The 24,325-nt window shown below is 41.3% G+C and overlaps 1 protein-coding gene across 2 annotated transcripts in view; it reads right to left on the bottom strand.

The window, feature by feature from the left end:
* The window catches only part of INPP5F (inositol polyphosphate-5-phosphatase F), a 63,100-nt gene extending 58,331 nt beyond the window's left edge, over positions 1 to 4,769 (bottom strand). For both annotated transcript variants that reach the window (XM_077779481.1, XM_077779483.1), the window contains exon 1: positions 4,694 to 4,769. The gene's annotated coding sequence lies outside the window, so the exon portion shown is untranslated. The remainder of the gene's footprint in view (positions 1 to 4,693) is intronic.
* Between the last annotated feature and the right edge of the window lie 19,556 nt (positions 4,770 to 24,325).

The raw sequence follows: 24,325 nt of genomic DNA on the forward strand, positions 1-24,325 counted from the left end.
ATGTGACTGGTGCCCTTGTAAGAGGAAATCTGGACACAGATACACACATAGAAAGGCCAGTGTGAAGATGATGAGAAGATAAAGGGAGAAGACAACCATCTCCAAGCCAAGGAGAAAGGCCTCAGAAGAAAGCACTTGCCAACACCTTGACCTTGGGACCTCTGGCCTCCAGAATTGTGAGAAAATACAAGCCCCCTGGTCTGTGGGACTTTGTGGCAGCAAACTAACACTGTTCCTAAGCCATGCCTGCTTACATTCCACAGAGCTCAGAGTTCAGTGACAGTCAGGAACAGTGGCATGGCTCACCCACGCCATTGTTAGACTGTCAATGACATCTGTTCAAATAAACTTATGTTCCCATCACACTAGACAAGAACAAAAATTCGTGCATTGAAATGTAGAGAATAAGTAGGAGGGAAACAGGAGTGAAAAAGAGTTTAAGTACAGACATGTTACCCGCCCCCCATCCTCTACCCCCAGAAGGTAAGATGTTCCCAGGGGAACATGCATCTGAAGTGATTATATTAGGTCCAGGACATCCAGGGAACGAACCTCCAACTGGCCAAGCTGATGGTGTGGCCAAAGCAAGAGATTTAGTGGGGTTCATGGAGGATTGGGGATTAGGCATCTCAGGGTAAAGAATGCAGGGAGGGAAGGCGAGAAGGGTGGGGAACTGGGGGGCGGGAGTGGGGGTGGAGTGACACACTGGGGTGCGGCTGCAGTTAGCTCTTGTGGGTGGTGGGTGAGGGAAGAAAGAACAGCAGGGGGCCCAGAAAAGATGTTCCTTCGCTTCCTCCCCACTCCCCCTCTTAAGAGTGATGTGACAAGAGGGGGGAAAAAAAAGTAAAGCGATTACTCTCCCCGCCTTCCTTTTTTTCCTTTTCTTTCTTTCCATTTTCTTTTTCCACCTCTCCCTTTTCTAAAATGTCCTGTAGAACAGGTACCCCCAGCGCTTACCAACCACTTATTTGGAGTCCAAAGGCAGGTGGTACAAGGAGTTGGAAAGCGCGTGTAAACAGAGGCTGACCACAGGAGACGCCCATGTTCACCACCTCCAAAATGCCCACACGTTCCCTGCATCCTGAACTCATTGACCAACAACTTCTATCTGTTCATTGCTTGTAGGAGATAACTTTGGGTCGTCTGCGCAGTCCAGGGCCTCCTACTCTGGCCAAAGAAGTAAGCCTCTGGAGCATGGTTGACCCCTGACAACCAGAGGAGGCCCACGGCCCAAACAGACCAATAGGAATCTCCTTCCTAGGGGTTGAACTAGACTCCCTACTCAATCCTTGATGGCTACAGGCAGTCTCCAGTGGCTGTAGGGCTTGAGGACTGAGGGTACCATTTATGAGCAGAAATTTTGTCCTACATACACAGAAGAACAGAGAAAAGAGGAGAAAAGTAAAGGAGACACACAGGAGAGGTGGTGCTCAGAGATCGCCTGGCCCCAGTGCAATCTCACATCCTGTAAAACATTCACTTCTTGCTTTTGGTCCCTTGGGTTTCTAATAAATCTTCGTTTTGTGTATCCTGATAGGTTTATATTTGCAACCAAAAGAGCCTTAATAAAATAGTGAGAATTTATTACCTTCAAGTATATTATCTCCTTTAGACTCACAATACTATGGGGGAAAAATGGACGGCAGTTATTTTTATTCTTGTTTTACAGCTTACAAAGCACAGGCTCCTGGCATGATGGCTGCAGTGAATCAGCCTCCTGGGACACAAGCCTTTGTAAAGTCCCCTCCGATGTTGGCTCTGGACTTGGCTATGCGGCTTACTTTGGCCAATGGGGTATTAGCAAGCTCAATGACACAAGTAGAGGCTCGATAAACCTTCCCCCACCGAGGACTCGGCACTCAGCCACCACCCTGGAAAAATGTCTAGGTATCCAAGAGAGAGGACCTAAGGGGAGGCCTTGTGTGTACGAGAGAGGTTACATGGGCAGAGACACCCCTGGAATGAAAACAGATGCCCCAGGCAAAAATCCTGGGTGAACGTGGCCTCATGAATGACCCCAGATGACAGAAGAGAAGGGGCAGAACAGCTGCATGGGTCAATCCATAGTATCACGGGATATGATGGTAAACAAAACAGATGTTAAGTAACCCCTTCTATTTCTTGAAGCTAAGAAATAAAGCTTGGATCCACGTCTCCTGACTGATTTCAGTGATTTATTCACTGCTGCAGGATGTGCCTGAAACTGAAGAAAAATAACTCAAAAGTTTCATAAGCTTCATTTAAACAATAGAAAATGAGTTTTAGCTCAGAACACTCAGCTATGAAATTATCCTGTCAGCATATAAATGAATTAAAAATATATTTATGTAAATGTGGACAGGTAGGAGAGAGTTACTAAAATACTTAGCATGGTTATACAATGTCTAAATGCTTTTTTCTCTTTGTACCACAAGAATTATAAAACTACCAAAGACAGAATATCCAACAATGTTCGTCGTGGTATTTATTTATTTATTTTTTTTATGTTTATTTTTGAGAGAGAGACAGACAGAGACAGAGTGTGAATGGGGGAGGGGCAGAAAGAGAGGGAAACACAGAATCGGAAGCAGGCTCTAGGCTCTGACCTGTCAGCACAGAGCCCGATGCAGGGCTCAAACTCATGAGCCATGAGATCATGACCTGAGCCAAAGTTGGACGCTTAAGCAACTGAACCACCCAGGCGCCCTGTGGTATTACTTCTAATAGCAAAAATAACCCCCTAAACAATCACCCAATGATAGGAAAAAGAACAAATTATGATATACTCATACAATAGTGAAAATAAAGAACTAAAGCTTCATATATCAACATGGATAAATCTCAAAAATATCAAATTAAGTCAGGGAAAAAAAGAAGTAAAAAAACCATGAACAGCTTAATAGTAAAGTACCCCAAATACAAACCTTTTGTTTTTGTTTTTGTTTTTGATTTTTTGAAATTTTATTTTATTTTATTTTTTTATTTTTTCTTACAAATAGTTTACTGTCAAGTTGGTCCCCAAATACAAACCTTAGCAACGTTATTACTTAGGGATGTATATGTAATAAAAATAATAATGAAAATCAAGGGAATAATAAACATAAAATTAAATATAAAATTAAATATAAAACATAAAATAAAAAATAGTTGTTGCTCTAGGAGTGCCTGGGTGGCTCAGTTGGTTAAGGATCAGACTCTTAATCTCAGCTCAGGTCTTGATCTCGGGGTCGGGAGTTCAAACCCCACATTGGGCTCCATGCTGGGTATAGAGCCTACTTAAAAATAAAATTGTAGGTGCTCTTGAAGGAAAGGAAGTAGGGTATTCTTGGAGAAAGGCACAGTGAGAGATCCAAGGACATTGATCATGTTTCATTTCTTAATCTGGGTAGCATATATACATTGTTTTATAACAACCTACACTGTACATCTATAATAAATAGCTTTTTGTATCTATGAAATATTTCATAATACAAATTTTAAAAAAAATTTAAGACTTAATTTTATTGTTTTANTGATCTCTACACCCAATGTGGGGCTCAAACTTACGACTCGGAGATCAAGAGTCGTGTGTTCTACCAACTGACCCAGACAGGTGCCCCAATAGTAATAACTTTTTAGAAATAACCAAAGAATCTAACAAAAGAAAATGAGATGGTCTCCAGCAATAGGTACTTTACAACACAGAAGAAGCAACCTTGCTCCCAAATGCGTAACAATTTTATTTTACTTTTTAAAGATTCTATTTTTAAGTAATCTCTACATCCAATGTGGGGCTCAAACCCACAACCCTGAGATCAAGAGTCACACACTGTACCCACTGAGCCAGCCAGGTGCCCACAACAATTTTATTTTAGAAGAGTAAAAAAGGGCATACATACTACGGAGGTAGCTAGATTCCCAATTACATAGTAATTATGGTAAAGCTGCCTATAGTTCATAACTCATTAAAACTGATGCCAAAGGAAAAAACATATTTAAATACAGTGCTTAAAATATTTCAGTTAGTCCTTTTCAGGACTTTTTGGAAACTACCTATATAACATCTCTTTTCTCAGCAACAAAACTCCCTCTGAACCAGACACAAGTGTCTGTCTTCTAAGCAAGAGCCTGGTGAATCACTCAGACCTTTTATCAATTTGCCCTGGAAAGGGCCACACTGCGTGCTAAGAGAACCATGCTCTTCCTTAGCCAGAGTTGACTGCATCGGGGATGGACAGCTGACCCAAAGTAGGCCCGTCATGGTCTGCCACGTGCCTATCTCTGAGGTCTTATTCCTACCGCCCTCTCCCTTGAAATCAGTGCAGTTTGTGTAGCTCTGTCAGAGCACCTACCACAATTATCAGACAATTACACATTTATTTCAGAGATTACTGACCGCTATCTCTCTTCCTAAACTAGAAGCTCCACAACAAGGGTGAAAACAGGTCAGTTTTTTCTCACTATTGTGTTCTACCAACTAGCAGAATTCCTGATACATAGTAGGTGTTCAATTTTTTTAAGAGGAGGAAAAGGTTGTAAAATTATCCCTCCTTTTCTCTAAAGTTTTATTTGTACTTCATGAAACTTATATGGAACTATAACTACTTTGGGCAGACCCAAAATCAAAAGCAAAGGAATCAAAGTCGTAACAGAATCCACATTCATCCTCAAAGAAGAAAAGGTCATAGAATGCCACGTTAACTTTGACAAATTTAAGGACTCGACGGAAACATACCTGAATGAAGCTGAATTTTCCCAATAACACCTTCTACCAATCCCAAACAAATGGGATTCCAGGCAAGAAGCAGATCGGTAGCTAAAATAAAATAAGAAACAATCATGAGAATATATTCATCAGAAAACATATTAAAACAGTAGTAGTCTATTCTAAATGATCACCATCCCCAAAGGGCAGTTATGCACATCCAGAACTGAATACATTACTGTAAAGCAATTTATGAAAAAGCATTAAATCCGAGGCCTGAAAAAGGTTTCTGACATCAGGACAGAGATGGGGAGAGAAATGACAAGCCGAAACTCTACTCGGATGGGAGGCAGTACTTTGGCGCCCTGCAGTGGAGGAAGGAGGCTGGTACACTGCAAGAGGGTAAGGTAGAGGAGTTCTCTCACCACCCTGTGGCCCACAGCTGGTCCCTGATTCAAAGTCAAGGCCTGAGAAACAGCCATAGAGATGTCCACTTACTGGATCACACTCTAGAAAACACCCTTTGCCAAAGAAGCTTACACCAAGCAAAGAAATCCAGAAAGCCAGTACTCTTTTATGTGACTTCTCTGGCGAAAACAGGAAGAACCACTGCCGTTTCTTGAGTGCATACCATGTGCCAAGCATCCCAATCAGGGGTCCTTAGAACAGAACGCTTTGGTGACTTTTCTCAATTCTCCCAAGGATGGCACATACCCAGTACTCTTCTCCACTACCAGACAAGAGGCTAATTCGTTACACACAATGGACGTGTGAGAAAGGCAGGGCTTAACTCTCTTGCGAGAGAAACCTAGGCGCAAAAGGCTGTTAAATACATGGAGATAAATGTAAACCTAGTGGTAGCTCAAGAGCTGGAAAAAATTACTGAGAATGAAAACAATATTTGTCTTAGCAGGAAATTTAAATTACATTTTAATTATTACCATTTAAATTTTATTTTAGTGAAATTTATAATCAATCTATAACTCATGGGGTAATTACAGACTCAATAGTTCAGAGTCTCCAAATTCACTTGAGTTTTGACTACTGTATCTTAAATGTCTTTGTTGTTAATGATATACTCAGCGGGAGGCAAATGAAGTTGACTCTCTTTGGGCAGAACTGCAATTCAAAGCTAGGCCTGCATGACTCATGGCCTGTATTCTTAACCATCCTGTTATGGAACCCAGACATGGAACTAACCAATAGGACCATATTTACAATTTAAGTAATACACATTCTTACTATAAAAGTAATACTGTACAAAATTGGGAAAAAAATATTTTATCACTCCCATCCAAGATAACTTATTTTGCTAGGTTTAGGGTCAGAGTTTGTGTGCATACCGAAACACAAGACTGCAAATACAGCAGTATATGCTAATTTTTTTTCTTCTAACATTTTGTGAGTCATCTCAGGTCTTTAAAATACTCTTTGGGGCACCTGGGTGGCTCAGTGGGTTAAGCATCCAACTCTCGATTTCAGCTCAGGTCATGATCTCACAGTTTGTAAGATGGAGTCCTGTGTCAGGCTCTGTGCTGTCAGTGTGGAGCCTGCTTGGGATTCTCTCTCCCCCTCTCTCTCTGCCCCTTCCCCACTTGTGCTTTCTCTCTCTCAAAATAAATAAACTTAAAAAAAAAAAACACTTCAAAATTATAATTCACAGCTGCATAATTTTCCATTAAAGGAAGCACTTCCTAACTCTTGGGCATTTAAGTGATTTCTAGTTTGTCCCTATTGTTAAAATATACTGTGATAAGTGATGAACATTATGCAAATATTGTATTGCCTCCCTAATTAAGAGCTTTAGGACAGATTCCTAGCAATGAAATCAGTAGGTGAAAACATGAAAAAATTTAAAGCTTTCAAACATTACCAAATTGCTTTCTACAAAGGTTACATACCAACTTAGAGTTCTGCCAGAAATATGAAAATTATGGTTTTAAAGTACTCCTGTGGCCATTTAGAATTTTTTTAAATTGTTCTCATTTGCTGGCATCCATTGCCTAAATGATGTTTATTTTCTTTTCATTGCTGATAAAATTAGACATTTAATTATAAAACTGGCTGCTTATGTTTCTTCCATGATTTTGCTATTCATATCTTCTAACGCTTCTATATTCCTTATTGATTTGAGTCCTTTTTATATTAAAGATATCAACTCTGATATGTTTACAAATGTTTTCAGTTTTTAATTTTTATACAGATCCTTTTTCATGATCTTTACACTTAAAAAGCTGTTCTTTACTCAGTATTATTAATTTTATCTTTGCTAATTTTTAAAAGCCTAACTCTACTGGAATTCACACTGGTATACAGACTAAAAATACCCTGATTTCTTTTCAAAGGATGTGCCAGAATCTCTGTCAGGCAGGCCAAGTCTCAACACCTGCCAACACAGATGCCCCTCTAAGCAAAGAGCTCCAACCACCCATAACCCTTCACCTTGACCTCAAATGAACAGACCACAGTTTTGGAATTCTACCCTTTGGGTACCAAATGAGCTATATAGCAATATGAAAGAGGAAGACAAAGTTAGAGGTAAAGCAGTCAGGAACAGTTACATAGAAGACGAACTTGAAACATTAGGAAAGCAGCAAGAAAAATAATGCAAAGGAGAGTACCGAGTTTGTTCTGGAATGTGTCCTTTCATTGGAGAAATGCTTATCAAGTACCTGCCAGGGACCAGGTACTATATCAGGCTAAGTAGGTAGATATAAAAATAAAGGAACAAGCTGTCTGGAACAGAAGGCCAATGGCTGTGGTGAAGATTCGGATTGATAAAGCTAGAAAAAGTAAACTGAGACCAATTGTGGCGAGATGTAAACAAAAAACTAATGAGTGTGTGCTTTCTGGCAGGCAGGTAATGGCATAAATAAAACAAGACTGCGTCAGGGATTAGCTACCAGTATTGACAGGAGGTGGAGACTGAGAGTAAGGAAGGGAAAAACGAGAAGGCTGTTGCAAGGGTCTGAGCCAGACAAGACCTGGAGCTACACAGCTTGAGGATGGGGTGGACAGGAAGTGAAGACTGCACAGGAGGTTAACAGGAAACCCCTCAAAGGAAGCCAGGGAAGGATGGGAAGATAGTAAGTAAAAAAAATGGCATTGAAACAGCTTTTCTCTCCTGAGTGGGTGAAGAAGGCGAGGGGCCAGGGCAGAAAGGACAGGGCATCAAACAGCTAAAAGAAAAGGTGGGTGAGAAAGTTCTAACTCAACACCCTTTTCCATCTTTGGCATTCTGAACCACAAGAATACATCAGCCATTCAAGAAAGTTTTAACTTACATTAAAAAAAAAAAAAAGCTAGAAAAAACTATCAAGATGACCAAATTTTGTGCTCCAATGACTGAAAAGAATAGTCACAGATCATCTTTGAGATCCAGAGAAAGCTGGTTAAACCTGTTAAGACTGAGTTCCTAATGCAATGATTAAGGAGAAATAAGAACCAGAGGAGATATTCAAGGAGGAAAAGAAAAGAGAAGATGATGAAATCAAAAGTACAGGTGTAAAAGTTGCCCTTGGAGAGGAAGGGCACTACCTTTTTCTAGGTCTGGGAGAAGGTGAAAAGCTAAATATAGCAACGGAGAAGCAGCAAATGAATTGCTCAGATGGCCTTGACTCAGTAAAAGCAGGAGTCAAACCCATCTTCGCTTTAGCAGGTGGGGGAAGTTTTGAGGGGGATAGAGAGGGGCACCAGAGGCTTGGCTTGGGGAGGGGAATTCTATGTGTGAATGAAACTCAGTGTTTTTAAGAAAAAAGGAGTCAATCTGTTAGTGGGTCATGAAATCAATTTTGTATAATGAGATTGACATTAACATCAATGAAACTGGGCAGAACAGGAAACAGGAAAATTGCACCAGGTAAAGAGAAACATTTCATGAAACTGTTGTTTCTGGTACATACATGTATCATACAGGTCATGATTTAAAAAGTGTTTCTTATTATGGATCTCAAACATTTGAACATACTATTTACCTTTGAGGTGAGAGCTCATTATATCAACTTTGTGGATTATTTTGCTTAACTCCTGTATGTACTAATATTTTTGATTGTTCAACCAAAAAGTTTGAGAGAGAGTTTATGTTTACAATCTTACACTCTGTGTATATTTTTCCATTTTTCCCTTAATTTTTGCTTCATGTTTTGAGACTATGTTGTCAGCCACATACACTTTCAGAATTATGGTCCCTTCCTGGTGAACTGCTGCTCATCAGGATGTAATAAAGGCCTTTGTTTTAAATGTTTACTTATTATTTTTGAGAGAGCAAATACATGCATGCACACGCAGGGGAAGGGCAGAGTGGGGGGGGCGGTGGACAGAGAATCTGAAGCGGGCTCTGCTCTCACAGCAGAGAGCCTGATCCAGGGTTTGAACGCATGAATTGTGAAATCATGACCTGAGCCAAAGTCGGACCCTCAACCAACTGAGCCACCCAGGGACCCCAACTGCCTTTATTTTAAATATTGCTCTTTGCCCGAAAACAGCCATTAGAAAAGCGTAAATATGAACATCACTAATCTGAACGTTTCATTTCTACTCCCCACAGCCTTAGGGACAAAGTCCAAATTCCTTGGAAAAGTTTGCAGAGGNGAAGTGTGTGCAGGCTGGGTCTGGAATGCTGCTCCACACCCACTTCTGCCTGCTTTTCATTCCAGACTCAGAACAAGAATCACTCGTGTTCCCTGACATATTGCTGACTCCGCCCACCCAGGAGAACTGATGAGGCACTCTTTTTGTGGCCCCGCTGAACCCTGCTCGTACGTATTTCTGTCATGACACCTTATTTTGGTCTAGTGCATCTAATTACTGACTTTCCTATCTCCCTGACTAAACAGGAAGCTCATGGAGACCTAGTCTCATTTAGCTTTATGTCCCCAGTACACGGTACACAGCAGGTTCCAAAATGCTGAATGGACAAACGAAGGAAGAGACGGCATGGAATGGAGAGGCAAGCTGAGGTCAGGTAATGTACAATGAATCACACAGAAGGGTTCGCTACTTAAAGTGGCAAAGTTAAGGTCACTTGGTCTATTTCAGATGAAGATATCAGGGTCGACTGTGCCCAATACAACACAAGCTTGTCAAAATCAGAGCACCATTTCCCACTTTGTCCAGGGCTCTTTTTAATGTACCTCTAACCCCATAAGAGTCCCTACAAAACGTTCTCGAGTCTAATACCCTCATTTTACACTGGTACAGGCCTTTTAGCTCACCAACATCGCTCCAGCGGCACAAGCCAGAACCTGGGAGTCATCCAAAATGCTTTTCTTCCTCCCCAAGTCCTAATGATTTTCTCCTCAGTACCTGATGAGTGTTTCACTTCTCTCCAACCCCACTGCCACCATCCTTGTCGGGGCCAAGACCTCCCCCATCTAGATCATTAAAAATGCTCTGGTCAGTCCTACACCTGACAGGCTGCTTCACACGTAACAAGCACGCAGATCTTTACTGAATGCGGTGACGACGCTAGACAGCCTGGTTACTGCGGAGCAGAGAGGTGTGAGCAGGAGTGCACGGGGCCACCCGGCAGGGTGGGGTGGGCAACGGGGAGTACATGCAGGAGCGGGTCCATCCAGATGGGGCAGGTCTGCACTGGAGACTGAATGTTAGGGCCAGCGAGCAGAGGATGGACAGGAGAGGACGGGCCGAAACCACAGATCCGGGTGACAAGACAGGGCCCGGTGCACGAGGGCGGCCTAAGCAGACACCAGAACCAGGAGCGGAGACAGAGTCCAGAGATGCCAGCGCGATGAGGGTGGCGCGGGTGCTCTGTGCCCCCGGGGGTGAGGGGATGGGAAAGAGCCTCAGCGGTCCCCGAACCCCTCTCAGCAACAGCTCTTCTGCTGGCAATGGAAATCTCATGCAACTTGCAGCATTTTTAATAAGGATCAAATGAGAGAGAATCATGAGAAAGTGCCCAACACAACGCCTGGCACAGAAACATTCAATACCTTTTAGCTTAAGCTGGGAAACAGGTGTTTAAAATTCCAGGTTCCGGGGCGCCTGGCTGACTCAGTTGGCTAAGCGTCTGACTTCAGCTCAGGTCATGATCCCATGGTCCATGGGTTCGTGCCCTGTGTTGGGCTCTGAGGTTGGCCTCTGTCTGACAGCTCAGAGTCTGGAGCCTGCCTCAGATTCTGTGTCTCCCCTCTCTGACTCTCTTCCACTCATACTCTGTCTCTGTCTCTCTCTCTCAAAAGTAAATAAACATTAAAAAAAATAAATTCCAGGTTCCTACCACTCAGTTCCATAATTTTTATTTCAAGGGTCTACATATGGATTTGTTTTTAAAGAGGAAAGAAGGGAAAAAAAAAACCCAACTTCAAAGTTTTTACTTATTAAATCTTATGGTAGGACCAGAATTCCCAAAAGCCTTCTCAGACTAATGAATGTTTTATGAGACTATCTCAATGCCTAGATATCAACATGGCGTCCCAGTCTCAGTCCCAGCAACCTGATTTGGGTCAGATGGAAACTGAGTACAGGGGTCAACTTCCTCCCTTCCCCTAAATCCTCTATGCAGGACAGAGGGAGAATCTAGAAGGGGTAAAATCTAAAAAAAGGTAAAAACATGCTTGGGAAGAAAACATGAATACTGGTACACTTTCCTTACATAGGTGAAAATAAGTACTGGGCCCTAAGTCATGAAAAACCATAGAAAAATACAAATAGAATGTACTGTATAACTTTTAATCAGCAACAAAAAGACACCTGACAAAAATTCAAGCTATCCAATGGAAGACAAGAAAAAGTGACAGGAAAAAAACAAAACAAAACCACATATACACAATGGAAAACATAAAAAGGTAGAAATAACTAATAAGTATAATAATTTCATAATATACAATTACATATTATGTAATAAATAACAATTTAATATTTATAAAAAATGTCTAGGTTATTATTTTTCTAATGTTTATTCATTTTTGAGAGAAAGAGCACGAGTGGGAGAGGGGCAGAGAGAGGAGACACCGACTCCAAACCAGGCTCCAGGCTCCAAGCTGTCAGCACAGTGTCCAAAGCCGGACTCAACCCCATGAACCATGAGATCACAACCTAAGCAGAAGTCGGACACTTAACCAAGTGAGCCACTCAGGCAAAAATGTGTAATTTCAACCAATTAAAAGACAGATTAACTTTCAATCTATCAGTCTATTTAATTCTATGCCTGTTTTATTTGCCACTGGTAGCAGGCACTCATTTAGTAGTCACTGAACCAAATGAATGAATAAGTAAAAGCAAGCATGAAAGACTGAAATGGAAAATGGATTTCTCCTACCAACTTTATCTTCAATGTTATTTCAATGTTCTCTTCAATGACTTTTTTTTTTTTTTTACAAATAGTTTGTCAAATTAGTTTCCACATTCTTCAATGACATTTAATAAAACTAACATCTTGGTTTTGCTATTATTTATTTATTTATTTTTGAGAAGGGGAGGCAGGCAGGGAAGGGCAAAAAGCAAAGGAGAGAGAGAAAATCCCAAGCAGGCTCCACGCTCAGCTCAGGAGCTTGATTTCACAACCTTAAGATCATGACCCGAGCCAAAATCAAGAGTTGAATGCTTAACCAACTGAGCCACCCAGGCACCCGTTTACACTGGTTTTAAAGGAAGACCCCAAAAGACCAGTATTTTGCAATAGGCGCTCTTAATACCAAAAGCATTTATATTTTAATAAATATAATAACACAGGTGTGATTTCTCACAATGGAAGACTTGCCTGAAAATTCGAGGAAACTTTAACTTAAAATGGTTTCCCTTGCCAATGTATAGACAAAGCAACAGAGGAAGACCTAAACAGACAACATACCTGGCCCAAGAGGGGCGCTCATATGTCTTTCTGAACTGCTGTGATTCTGCTGCCTGGTAGGGTACCTTGTACACAGTTCACTTCAAAGTGTGTGTGTGTGTGTGTGTGTGTGTGTGTGTGTGTGTAACCTGTTACTCTTCACTAAGGAAATAAAAGTTGGCATTAGCAGAGTCTGCTTGTACAGAGGACACAGGTAGAGGACAGGAATCTAAGCATATGTACCAACTACACTTGGTAATTAATGGACACCCTGTCACCAATACGAATGGCTTCTCTGGAGGTGGAAGGCAATGGTATGGCAGAGAATATGACCAATGGGACTCTACCATCCTTCCACGAAGAACAGCCATGGAATTTATCTGCTCCAACCAACATATTGCTTTCTAATCGTTCCTTCAAAAGGGATGGCCCAATGGGGCATGCAAATTTGAAAGAGAAACGTTTGAAATTTGCAAATAGGTTTTAAAACTTAGGAATTTCAAAGTTATCTGGTAGAGTTGCTTACAAACTACAAAAGTCTAGCACTTTAGAAATAACACCAAATTTAAGTTAGCAGAATAACAAAAGTAACATTTACCCAAAGATATTTGGGTATTTTGTCATAGCTCAATTGTTTGACCCATTAGGTCAACATTTCCACTCTTCCTTCAGACCCATTTGGCAGCACATGGCTTCTATTTTCACATGCCCTTCTCTTCCTGGTACACAAAAAACAAGTGATTAACTTCTGTGTGCCTGCAGAGCGCATGAGTCATTCATTCCAAGAGCCCAGAGAGACTGGCGCTCCCTCAGCCCTGGCTAGATAAGCCTGAGTGTCACACATCTACTAAAGAATTTGCAGGCAATTTCACGTGTGTCTTTAAGAAAAAAAAAAATAATAATAAAGAAGGTGCTAGGGTATGCATAAATAATCAGACCCAAGTTTCATTTCCTGCAAAAGACAAAGGATATTATTGCTCTGAAAGACAATCACCAATACCAAAGTCAAATGAGGAAAAGGGTTCTAAAGTGAGGAACTGAAAGTTCCCATCATTAGCTCATCTGAGATTCAGTTCTCCGAATTAGGCAAGGAAACAGGTTAGTGAATAATTTGACTCAGGTGCCATCATATAAATGCAAAGTCTGAAGTTTCTTTGAATTCTCTAATGGTAATTATTTTCCAGCATTCAGCAAGCTAAAGAACTAACCCAATTTAGAAGTTTTAGCAGCTGGTGATTTCCCCCCAGGTGAACTCACTCCCACCACAATGGTTGCTGATGCTGGCTTCTCATTTAGAAAATGTGGATGTCTGGACCCCACCCCTTCAGAGGGTCTGACTCAGTTGGTCAGGGTGGGGCCCCGGCATAGGTATTTTGATAATCTCCCCAAGGTGATTCTAATGTACTGGCAGATTGAGAATTACTCGTCTAAAGGATTATAGGTTACTGGGTGGAACCTACATTAGTAATTTTATTCTATCACTTTGATTCATAGAAGATGCCTGTGCCATGTAGGACTTTAAACACTTCCATGAAATAAAGTATTGCTTAGGAGTCTCTCCCTCCCTCTCTCTCTCCTCCTCTCTCTATCCCTCCGCTGCTCATGTGCATGTGTGAGCATGCTGTGCTCTCTCACTCTCTCTCAAAATAAACAAAGTTAAAAAAAACAAGAAATGTTTCAAAAAATTACCCTAATACTTAAAAGATGAGAGACACTACTTAGGAAAGGGATCTTAAGAATTTCTAGACTTTTCTATTAAAACAGGGATCTAATTAGGGTGCAGCAACAGAGCCACAAGGTTTTAACCACAATCATGAAAGATATCAGAAATTGTTTTTTAAACTCTACAATAACCAATCTAAAAACTGTTATGATTCTGACATGTAAAGTCCCAGTTGTCCCATCTCAAGAAAAGCCCAATGCAACTCAAAAAAGAACAGAGGATGATCAAAGGGGAGTAAAAAAAAAAAACCAACACTTTCTTTGTGAAAGGTCAGACAATGTAATCAGGTGCTGGGAGGACCTGACGGAAATGTACAAAATTATGAAAGGTGTGGATTCACAGTGCATTCAGAATACCAGCACGGGAGACACACGTCTAAAAGACCTGGTTTGAGAATAAATTAAGGCAAGTACAGCTTAAATGGCGATTTTCAAACTCATTACCTTAAGCAGCAGACAGTATGATCAGTTCAGATAAAGATTCGGTAAATCCTCAAACAGTAAATTTGTAATGCGTTACCCAAGGAACAGCAATGTGTTGGGTAGGATAGACCTCTCACCTTCTGTGTTCCCCAAAACTGTTTTTGATAGATCTTTCAGAAATGGGATCCTGAAAGCTAAATTAGAGCTAACAGTTGGTATTTTCTTTCCCCTTTATTTATTTTTTTTTAGGAGAATCACCAAGGATTCCCTTTTTTTTTTAAATTTTTATTTATTTCTAGGAGAGAGAGACAGAGAGAGCGTGAGCAGGGAAGGGTCAGAGAGAGAGATACAGACTCTGAAATAGGCTCCAGGCTCTGAGCTGGCAGTCAGCACAGAGCCAGACGCGGGGCTCGAACTCACAAACCGCGAGATCATGGCCTAAGTGAAAGTTGGACGCTTAACCGACTAAGCCACCCAGGCACCCCTCTGTCCCCTTTTAAAAAAAAAAATTTTTTTTTTTATGTTTATTTCTAAGAGGCAGAGCACGCGCGGGAGAGGTGGGGAGAGGAAGAGAGAGAGAGAGAGAGAGAGAATGAGAATCCAAAGTGGGCTCTGAGCCCAAAGGGGGGCTTGAACTGTGAGATCATGACCTGAGCTGAAGTCAGACACCCAACCGACTGAGCCACCCAGGTGCCCCATTCTTTCCTCATTTTAGAGCTTTAACCAAGATGCACAAAATTAAATAGACACAATCTTTCTCCCAGCTGGTGTTTAAAGAATTTCCTGGCTTCTCCTGGAAACTGTTCAAAACCGACTGACTCCTTCCACCTAGGATGGTCTGTGTCATCCTCCCCCGTCTCCGGCCCCCACCGACAAAAAGCTCTGCCTTCAAACCCACCATCAGGTCTAGGATTTGCCACCTTAGTTGGCCTCAAATGAGTTGCTTCTAGATGAAGCAAGGACCACAGCAAAGTGTGCTGTGGGTGAGAGGTAAAGGGACGGTCTGGCCACTTAGACTTCTGTGGTTGAGTATCCAATTAGAACAAAGTCAGTGTGCATACAAAAGAGTTAAGTCTGGCCAGGAAACAAAGTCCATAGAAGTCTACTAATGTATATAGCCAGTTTCTTCCAGGGCTTTCCACTCTCATAGGAGAAATATAATCAGACTATTTATAGCTGGAAGAAACTTCAAAGAATCAAATAAAAGACTACCTTTCTTCCCATTTCCTTTACTAGGAAGAAAAACAGCTTTTCACTACTTTGGGGGGAAAAAAAACAACACTAAAACCTCGAACTTCAATACCCAACTTAAGCCTCCCAGAGAGCTGGGCCGTACAGCTCTGTCACAGCACCTGTCACTCTAGAATCCTGTGTGTGTCTCCCTCATTAGACCACACCCTTGACTAGGATACAGCATTTTATCCATCTTTTTCTTTGGCACAGTGCCCAGTAGACAGGTCTTCAATAAATGCTGAGAGAATAAATAACTTCACGGAATTTCAGACTTAATATAATTTGGAAGGAGAAACAGAATGCTAAATTAGAGGGGGGAAAGTGAGGCTGCTTCTTTGCGAGAAGAGACTACAGATGGTCCTCCACTCACGATGGTCCAATTTATGACTTTGACTTTACAATGGTGTAAAAGCAATATACATGCAGTAGGAACTGTATTTCAAATTTAAAATTTTGTTCCCCGCCCCCCAGCTAGTGTTATGTAATACCACACCCTCACCCTCACGCTGCTGGGCAGCCGCAGGTACTGAGGCTCCCAGTCAGCCACGTGACCCCCACAGGTAAACAACCCACACACTTAACCATCCTGCACCCATACGGGTGTTCTGTCTTCACTTACAGTACAGTATTCAACAAACTACAGGAGATATTCAACACCTGATAATAAAATAGGCTTTGCATTAAAGGATTTGAGCCCAACTGTAGGCTAACTGAAGTGTTCTGACCATGTTCAAGGTAGACTAGGCTATGTTGGGTAGGCCACGTGTATTAAGTACACTTTCGGCTTATGGTATTTTCAGCTTACAAGGGGTGATCAGGACATAATCCCATAGTAAATCAAGGGAGATGTGCACTGTAAAGAGGTAAAGGGGGATAAATATAACAGCTACTAGAAAGAACCGAATCCTGGAGGTCAGGAAATACAAGTGCCCAGAAGGCACAGCAGCAAACTATTACTCAACTCAACAATTTGGTCTGTCCCCCAAGGGTCTGAAATAGGGAGAAGAATGTTTGTACTTGGCATAAAACAATGTATAATGATACTCAGAAGCATCATTAATATCATACATGCAAACTACTAAAATTAAAAGCGTTATGGCAATGTTTAAAATTTCCTAATATTTCAGATTCTGTGATTGTTACAAATTGTAGACATTGACCATGGCAGAAACTGTGAAATTTCAAGTTCGGGGTTAACTGAAAAGCTGTTTCAAAGAATAAGATTCATAAAGAAAATGTATTTCTAAACAGCCCACTACCAAGTTAAAGAAATGCATGGCTAAAATTGAATTGACCTGAAATAAAATGAATTACCTTAAAAGAAAAAACAACAAGAAACACTGACCTAAAATCAACCTGTATTTCATTCAACCAGGCTTACCACAGAAAGCAGCCAGAAGTGGATGCTTTTTTGTGAATGAGAGCAGTTTCTTTAAGGGTCTCACAGCAGCCGGAAAATGAGTCATCCTAACAGAGCACGAGATTTAATTAAGATCTTACCAGTATGTGTTGTGATAGTACTATAATGCTAAATGTGTTAGCATTTAGGGTTTATCATCAGTTTAAAAATACTATTTATGCATTATTACTTATTATCAACAGCTACTGATACATTTTAAAAATGTATTATACCTATTTTGTTAAACATATTCCAAATGTTCTTCTCAGCTCAATTATGGTCAGTTAATACATAATGATTATAACTTAGACTTGCTAACAAGTAATTGTTTGTTAGAGGCGCTAGGATATTGCTCTTACTTCTCAGGGCTGGTGTTTGCAGGACTAAACTTTTAAAGGCTATATTTTAAAACATTTGAACAGGGGTTCCTGGATGGCTCAGTTTGTTAAGCATCCAACTTCAGCTCAGGTCATGATCTCACGGCTCATGGGTTCAAGTCCTGCGTCAGGCTCCGTACTGACAGCTCAGAGGCTGGACTCTGCTTCAGATTCTGTGTCTCCCTCTTTCTGTGTCCCTCCCCTGCTCATGCTCCGACACACACATACACTCTCTCTCTCTCCCTCTCTCAAAAATAAACATTAAAAATTTTTTGAACAGAAATAGAACAGTTTACAGTTTATTCATAGAGAGACAGTAATTCTGCTTACAAAGACCTAACACATTTAAATCCCCATGAAACCACACCAAAGTTAGATTATGTCTCTGAGAATCCACTCAACAGCACGAACTAGTTTGATTTTCTAATAGTGATCTATCTGCAAATACATCACCTGATTTTGTCATAGATGCGCTGCCGAAGCTAGCACAACCCAATTTTGTCATAAATCACAACGACCAAAATCAGCAACAAGTCATTTGTGGTTTTTGTACAAGGGCCAGTTCGAGAAAAGTTAAAATGTCTTTGCATCCCATTTTCATTCAAAAACAGAAGAGATTGAATCCTAGACTTAAAAGTGCGATTCCTCCCTTTCATGAATAAAATGACAATGAGAAATTAGCACTTTGTTGTTGTTTTGGCAAGAGAGGCAGTGTTCTAGTCTTCTGTTCCTATATTCTCCATTTAATCATCCCAACAGCCCCTTTGCTGCTCAAGGTACACAGGGTTGACCAGGGACTAGAATCCTTTCAATTCATTCAATATAATTTTTACAGAAGACCTGTGACGAGCCAGGTGCTAGAGAAATGGCAATAGATCTACACCTCCTTTTTCCTTTGTAATATTTATTTTTTGGGAGAGTGCGAGTAGGGAAGGGGCAGAAGAGAGGGGGACAGAGGATCTGAACTGGGCTCTGTGCTGACAGGCTGACAGCAGGGAGCCTGATGTGGGGCTCGAGCTCACAAACTGCGAGATCATGACCTGAGAAGAAGTCGGATGTGTAGCCAACTGAGCGAGCCAGGTGCCTAGATACGTCCTTCTCCTTCCTTGGGCTGCGTTAGCCCAGGGAAGTTGGGACAAAGGGGAGTCAAGCTGTTGGGCATCAGGGACCAGCACCAATGCAACCAAATTTCTGAAAAACCAAGCTGTCCGGGCTCCCTGGTTTTGGGGACCCGAATGCTCTAGCTTAAAAGGCCTCGAGACTGCCTCTCCGCTGAAGCCAGCCTTTGGCAAGTCCTGGCCTCTGCTGGCCCAGGCCTTGGTCACAATGCAAGCATCTAGGAACCAGGTACTCTACAGATGTCCTTCCCCTCTTTGAAGGTGGTGGCCCCGAAGACCTTTTCTCCTCCACTTGCTCTCTGCTCTACGTGCTCTGAAAGGATGCCTGTGAAACTGGATCTAGAGGCTTCTGCAGGGAGACTGGGAAAGGCTTCAGGTTGCTAATCACTGGCTGAAACAGTTCCCATCCAGTACATATCGATGTTTCAGCTCCAAGATCTACCCTGTATCCATTCCCTTCCCCAACTGCAGATGTTCTCAAAAACAAAGAAGAGAAACCTGATAAACTTGACCGTAACTGGAAAAACCATTAATCAATTACAGAACAGCGTTCCCTGTAACTACATGAACTAATTTTGCTACAAGGAGTCAGGGCAGGGTTAGGGCCAGAGACGACCAGTAGCCCCAGTTACCAGCCTTTCATTCTACATCGATCCTTTCTCAATGTGCATGCTTTGACATCTGAGGCTCTTTTAGTCTCTACATATACTACTCTAGAATGATTATGATAGCTAAAGATACAGGTCAGGTATTACCATAAAAATATAAATCCTGTAACTGTAGTCAAGAAGGTAAAAAGGTTTATAAAAACATCTTTGTCAATATTGGAGAAAATTTGGCCTTAGAGTCATATACTGGGTTAGGAGCCTGACTCTCTTACTCTGTGAACTTGGACAAATTAATTCTCTGTGCCTCAGTTTCCTCACCTATAAGATGAGGATAATAATAAACCCTCCTCTTGAGGTTTATTATCGGGATGAAAATAAACAGTACATATTAAGGGCTCAGAACAGTATCTGATTCAGAAAAATGTTCAATAAATAAAAGCTGTTACTATTACTATGATTAATCTCAGTTGACAACGTAGACAACAAAATATGCACAAAAACTTCCCACAATCTGTAAAACTTGATTGCAAAGGTCATCACTCACTTTAGAAAAACTTTTTTTTTTTAAGCGAAAGGGGGGAGGTACTTTAGAAATAGGGATCTTTTCTATCTTGCATGCATCAATGCTCATAAAAATAAATGTACAATCAATCTAACTGCTAGCTTGTTAGAAATATAAAATATGGGGGGGGAAGTGCTTTGGGGGTATAAAACTACTTAAAGGAAACTAAAGACTAAAGACACCAGGAAAAAACCTAGTTATTCAACAAAATGGTTAAAATATTCTGACAATAGATTCAATAATTAATTTTAAATCAAAATGCCCAATTACATTTTGTCATGGTAATTTGTGAATTTTTAGTAAACACAATGTTTACAAAAGATAAAGTTCAAAATCTTTTTTCCAAGTAAATACCAAATGACACTAAAAAAATTCTAAATAAACTGAATGTAGTTTCATAAAATACGATTCCTGAAAAGAGATAAGTTCTATGTGCATATCAATTCCATAACTACAATTTCTCATTCAAAAAAAATGAACTTCATATGACACACTAAAAATAATTTTCATCAAAAAATAACTCTAGGGAGAACAGGAACACTTTTTAAGGTTTCTGTGAATTCTAACTAAGAGCCACTAGCCCCTCCAAAAAAATGTTCTCTGGTATTCATCAGAGTATCATAACTATAATTATAGTTTACATGCTTATGAATGTTATGTATATGACAGATGCTTTGCCATCTTTTCATGGTCACTCAGTCTCAGAATAGAAGGAACCAATACTCAGCAGGAAATTACGTAACACCATCATATCAGACAAAGCCATACGGCTAGTAGAAGCAATTTTTAAAACTAAAGAGATAAGACCATTATCACTCTTCTCCAATAGTAGACTGTTTTCTATTCCTTTTTTTAAAGTCTTTAAATTATAATCCTTATTCTCAGATAGCAAAACACCACTGGCAGAAGATTACTGAATATTCACACGGAGCTTTATCATTTTCCCTGGCAGAAAATAAAACAATCTCTGGTAGTCATTACCTTATAAGACAGAAGCATCCACCAAAAAGCAGTGGCTATGTATGAATGAATACAGACTCCTCGCTACCCTTAAAGTGAAAACACTAGAAAAAAACAACAGTGCTCAAGTGTTTAGCTAGAAGAAGAAACTGAAAAATTTAAACCAGGTTAAGAAAATATGGAATACTGCCACAATTTCAAAAAAATTTTTTCAGAAAAACAAAACAAAAAAAGGTGATGCTAAATCAGGTAGAAAAATAACGCAAATGGAAATACACTTTTCCTCAGAGTTATTTCCTCACCCTGCTGGACAGAGATTTTCTGCCCTAATTAGAAGATATTCAAAACAGGGCCTGAAATGAATATTAGGCATACCACAACATCCTATCTTTATGGCAATGATATTACTGAGAGAAAACCTGGACTTTAGCTCAACTCAACCAAAAATACCTTCTTCATCCTACCCAGTCTGAAGCCCAGCTACCAAGAGGAATGAAGCCCTTGCCTTGGGGAATGTGCTGTCCACTAGGAAAGAAGCAAGCAAACTACTACCATGTGATGCAGTATGTGCTATATTCAAAGTGTGTACTGAGTGTATAAAGCAACTAGAAACACCATAAAGGTGACCAGTGATTCTGCCCCAGGGATGTGGGCCAGGGTGAGCACAGGGGGAAGCAGTATCTGAGCAGGGGCTTAGAAGAATAAATTAGGCAAGAAAAGGGGCTGACAAACTTTCCTGGCTAAGGAAATGGTCGTTTTAACTTTAAATAATCAATACTGATTCTTCTGAGGTCTCTAGGAAAGAAAAAAAAAAGTCCTGTTTCAGGTTGTTCAATAGCCACAAACAAAAACCACAAACAAAGCCCACAGGCTTTTTTTTGGTTTTATAACACTGCCCTTTGGAAAAGAAAGGCCTTGGTCACTAACCTATTCAGTTAAATAGCCAATAGGAAGCAATGAAAGATTTTAAATGCGGTCATGAGAAACAATACCAAAGCTGTCCAGAACAGCAGAGGGAAAAGATCCAATAAAATGAAGACAATATTAAATGATTCTATAGAAAAAGATCTGAAAAGCACTTATCCAATTAAAATACCATTATTAATACCCATTCTTTGAGTACTGGATAGGAAATACTATTTGGGAAAGTTTGGTGCATGGGATTCTTTACTCACTGGCTACACGTGAACACCTGAAGATCAAAGAAGCCTGTTACTTCAGAAACATAATGGCCTCTTCCTTTAGATTTTAGGTCTACTTCTTTCTGTGGTCTCCTATATCCTCAGAAGTGATATGAACTTAATTGCAAAGATTAGAGTTATTTTATTCAGGAAAAAAAACCTTTAATTTGCCTTCTGATATGGACTTTGGATATATAAACAGTGATTCAAGCCACATGGCTTAATACAAACTCTAGGCCCAGATTACCCTGTGAATAGTCCTTAAAGGCTTAAGCCTGTGACTCACTGACTGAGCTTCTTTAGCTCAGCAGTAGGTGTTCTGGTGGCCTTCCACTGAAAGGGAAGTCACTAGCTGCATGCAAGAAGAGTTGACTTAACTTCACTTGAGGCGAGTAATTTACACCCAAGCAACCGTTAGGACTGGAGAGCCTCTTGGGTACAAGAAACAAACACAAACTAAGGAAAAGACAAATAATTCCCTTAAAACCCCTCCTCTTCTGAAGGCTCCCAGGACCTTACCTCACTGCATGGAATTCCACCAGCTTGGTTCACCCCTGTCAATCTTAGAGGCCAAGAGAAGGGATAGATGAGCCCTAGAAACGGAAACAGCCAAGCCCACCCTATTTACATAGGTCTCAATCCACTGCCCAAATTCACAGGTTACCACCTAGCAATCTGTTTTTTATGAGACACACTAATTCTTGTCCTCCGACATGTACACTGAACAAACACCGAACAAATCAGTACTGTTTTCAAAACATTTTATGTGCAAGGACTCAAAAGCCCAACCCGAAACGCGCCACAGAAAAGTGTTCTGTCGGATGAACTGGAGATGATCTCAAGTTCATCCAGCTGTAATAGTCAAGCCCTAAGAATCTAAAGAGTTGGCTCTTAGCCTGGAGAATTTTGCAACCTACCTTTCTTCAAAGGGGCATTTTGAAGCCTTACTCCAAATGGGGGGCAGAGGGGTGGGAGGTGCTAGGCAAATGGTCAAATGGGGAAAAACAGAGAATGACTGGAGACTGGTGAAACACATCCTGTCTACAACAACTTCTGTCCCAAGATCAGGAACCTTATCTGGGTGCAGTAGTTTCTCTTCTTTACTCTGAATCGAGGAAATAAACTGTAATGGCAAGAAAATACAGCCTGAGCCTAGGAAAAAATATTAAGTTCTCCTCCACTGCTCTCACAAATCAACCAGCAGGTCCCCATAAGAAAACGGTGGAACCTGCCAGAAAGTGTTCTGGCAGGCTCTGTGAGCCCAGGCCAAGTTACCCAAGTTTCACACGTGTCTTCTTCTCACCTGAAAAAGAGGATACCACCACCTGCTTTTGTAAGGTTGTTATAGGGATTGGGAATAATTAAGGGAAAAGGTCCTTGGAAACCAGCTTATAAAGGGGAAGAGCTGTGATGCGAAACGCTCATTTGGACCTTCCTATACTTCTCAATTCATACCTTGTGATTCTTGTCTACATTACACACAGAATTACAAAGAAATTTTAAATGTCCTGGCCATTTCTTTAAAGAACACTGTCCTCTCACTTCTAAAATGAAAGCTCTCGGAGGTTCTCCGGAAAAATAACTGGCAACTTCAAAGGCGGAGGTGCACTGAGTCCTCCCCCCTCCCCGGCCCCCCCATAAAGGAAACCGCGTCTTGGACAGTCAGCTCTCTGAGGACAGGGACTGCTCTATTTAACTCACCGCTCTGAACTAACTTTCCTAACACAAACTAATCGTTGCAGACTTAGGCATCTCCCAACAGCTTACATGACACCCTCGTGTGGCCCCACGACACATCCGGTATCACACAATACTGAGTCATACAAAAGTGTTAGAAGTTTGACATTACGATGCAGTTTGACTGTAACACTAAAATCAAAGAAAGGGTGCTTTAAACCCAGGTGCTTATGAGGTAAGCAGAAGGAAGTCACACCTTTAACAATAAAGCACCAGAAACACACAGATGTCAACAGCGAGTGCAGCTCCCCGGCAGGACGTTCCACTGAACCGGCGCCGTCGGTTCTGGTCTGAGATCGGGACGCAATTCGAACCCAGAACTTGTCGCGGAGAACGTGCCAGAGCCGCTCCAGAGTGGAAGAGGCCTCTAAGGCCAGGCGCGCCTCGCCCGAACTTTCCCACCCCGCGGCTCAGCTCGGGTCCGCTCCCCTCCCGCAGCCCAGGGGATCTCGGCGCGGAGGCGCGCTCGGAGGAACGAGGGTCGCCGGCCCTTTGTCCCCCGTGGAGGGGTAGGGGCGAGGCGAGCGCTCCCTCCCGTCAGGAAATCATGACA

This window comes from Crocuta crocuta, unplaced genomic scaffold (genome assembly GCF_008692635.1).
Source record: "Crocuta crocuta isolate KB4526 unplaced genomic scaffold, BGI_CrCroc_1.0 scaffold138, whole genome shotgun sequence".
NCBI lineage: Eukaryota > Metazoa > Chordata > Mammalia > Carnivora > Hyaenidae > Crocuta > Crocuta crocuta.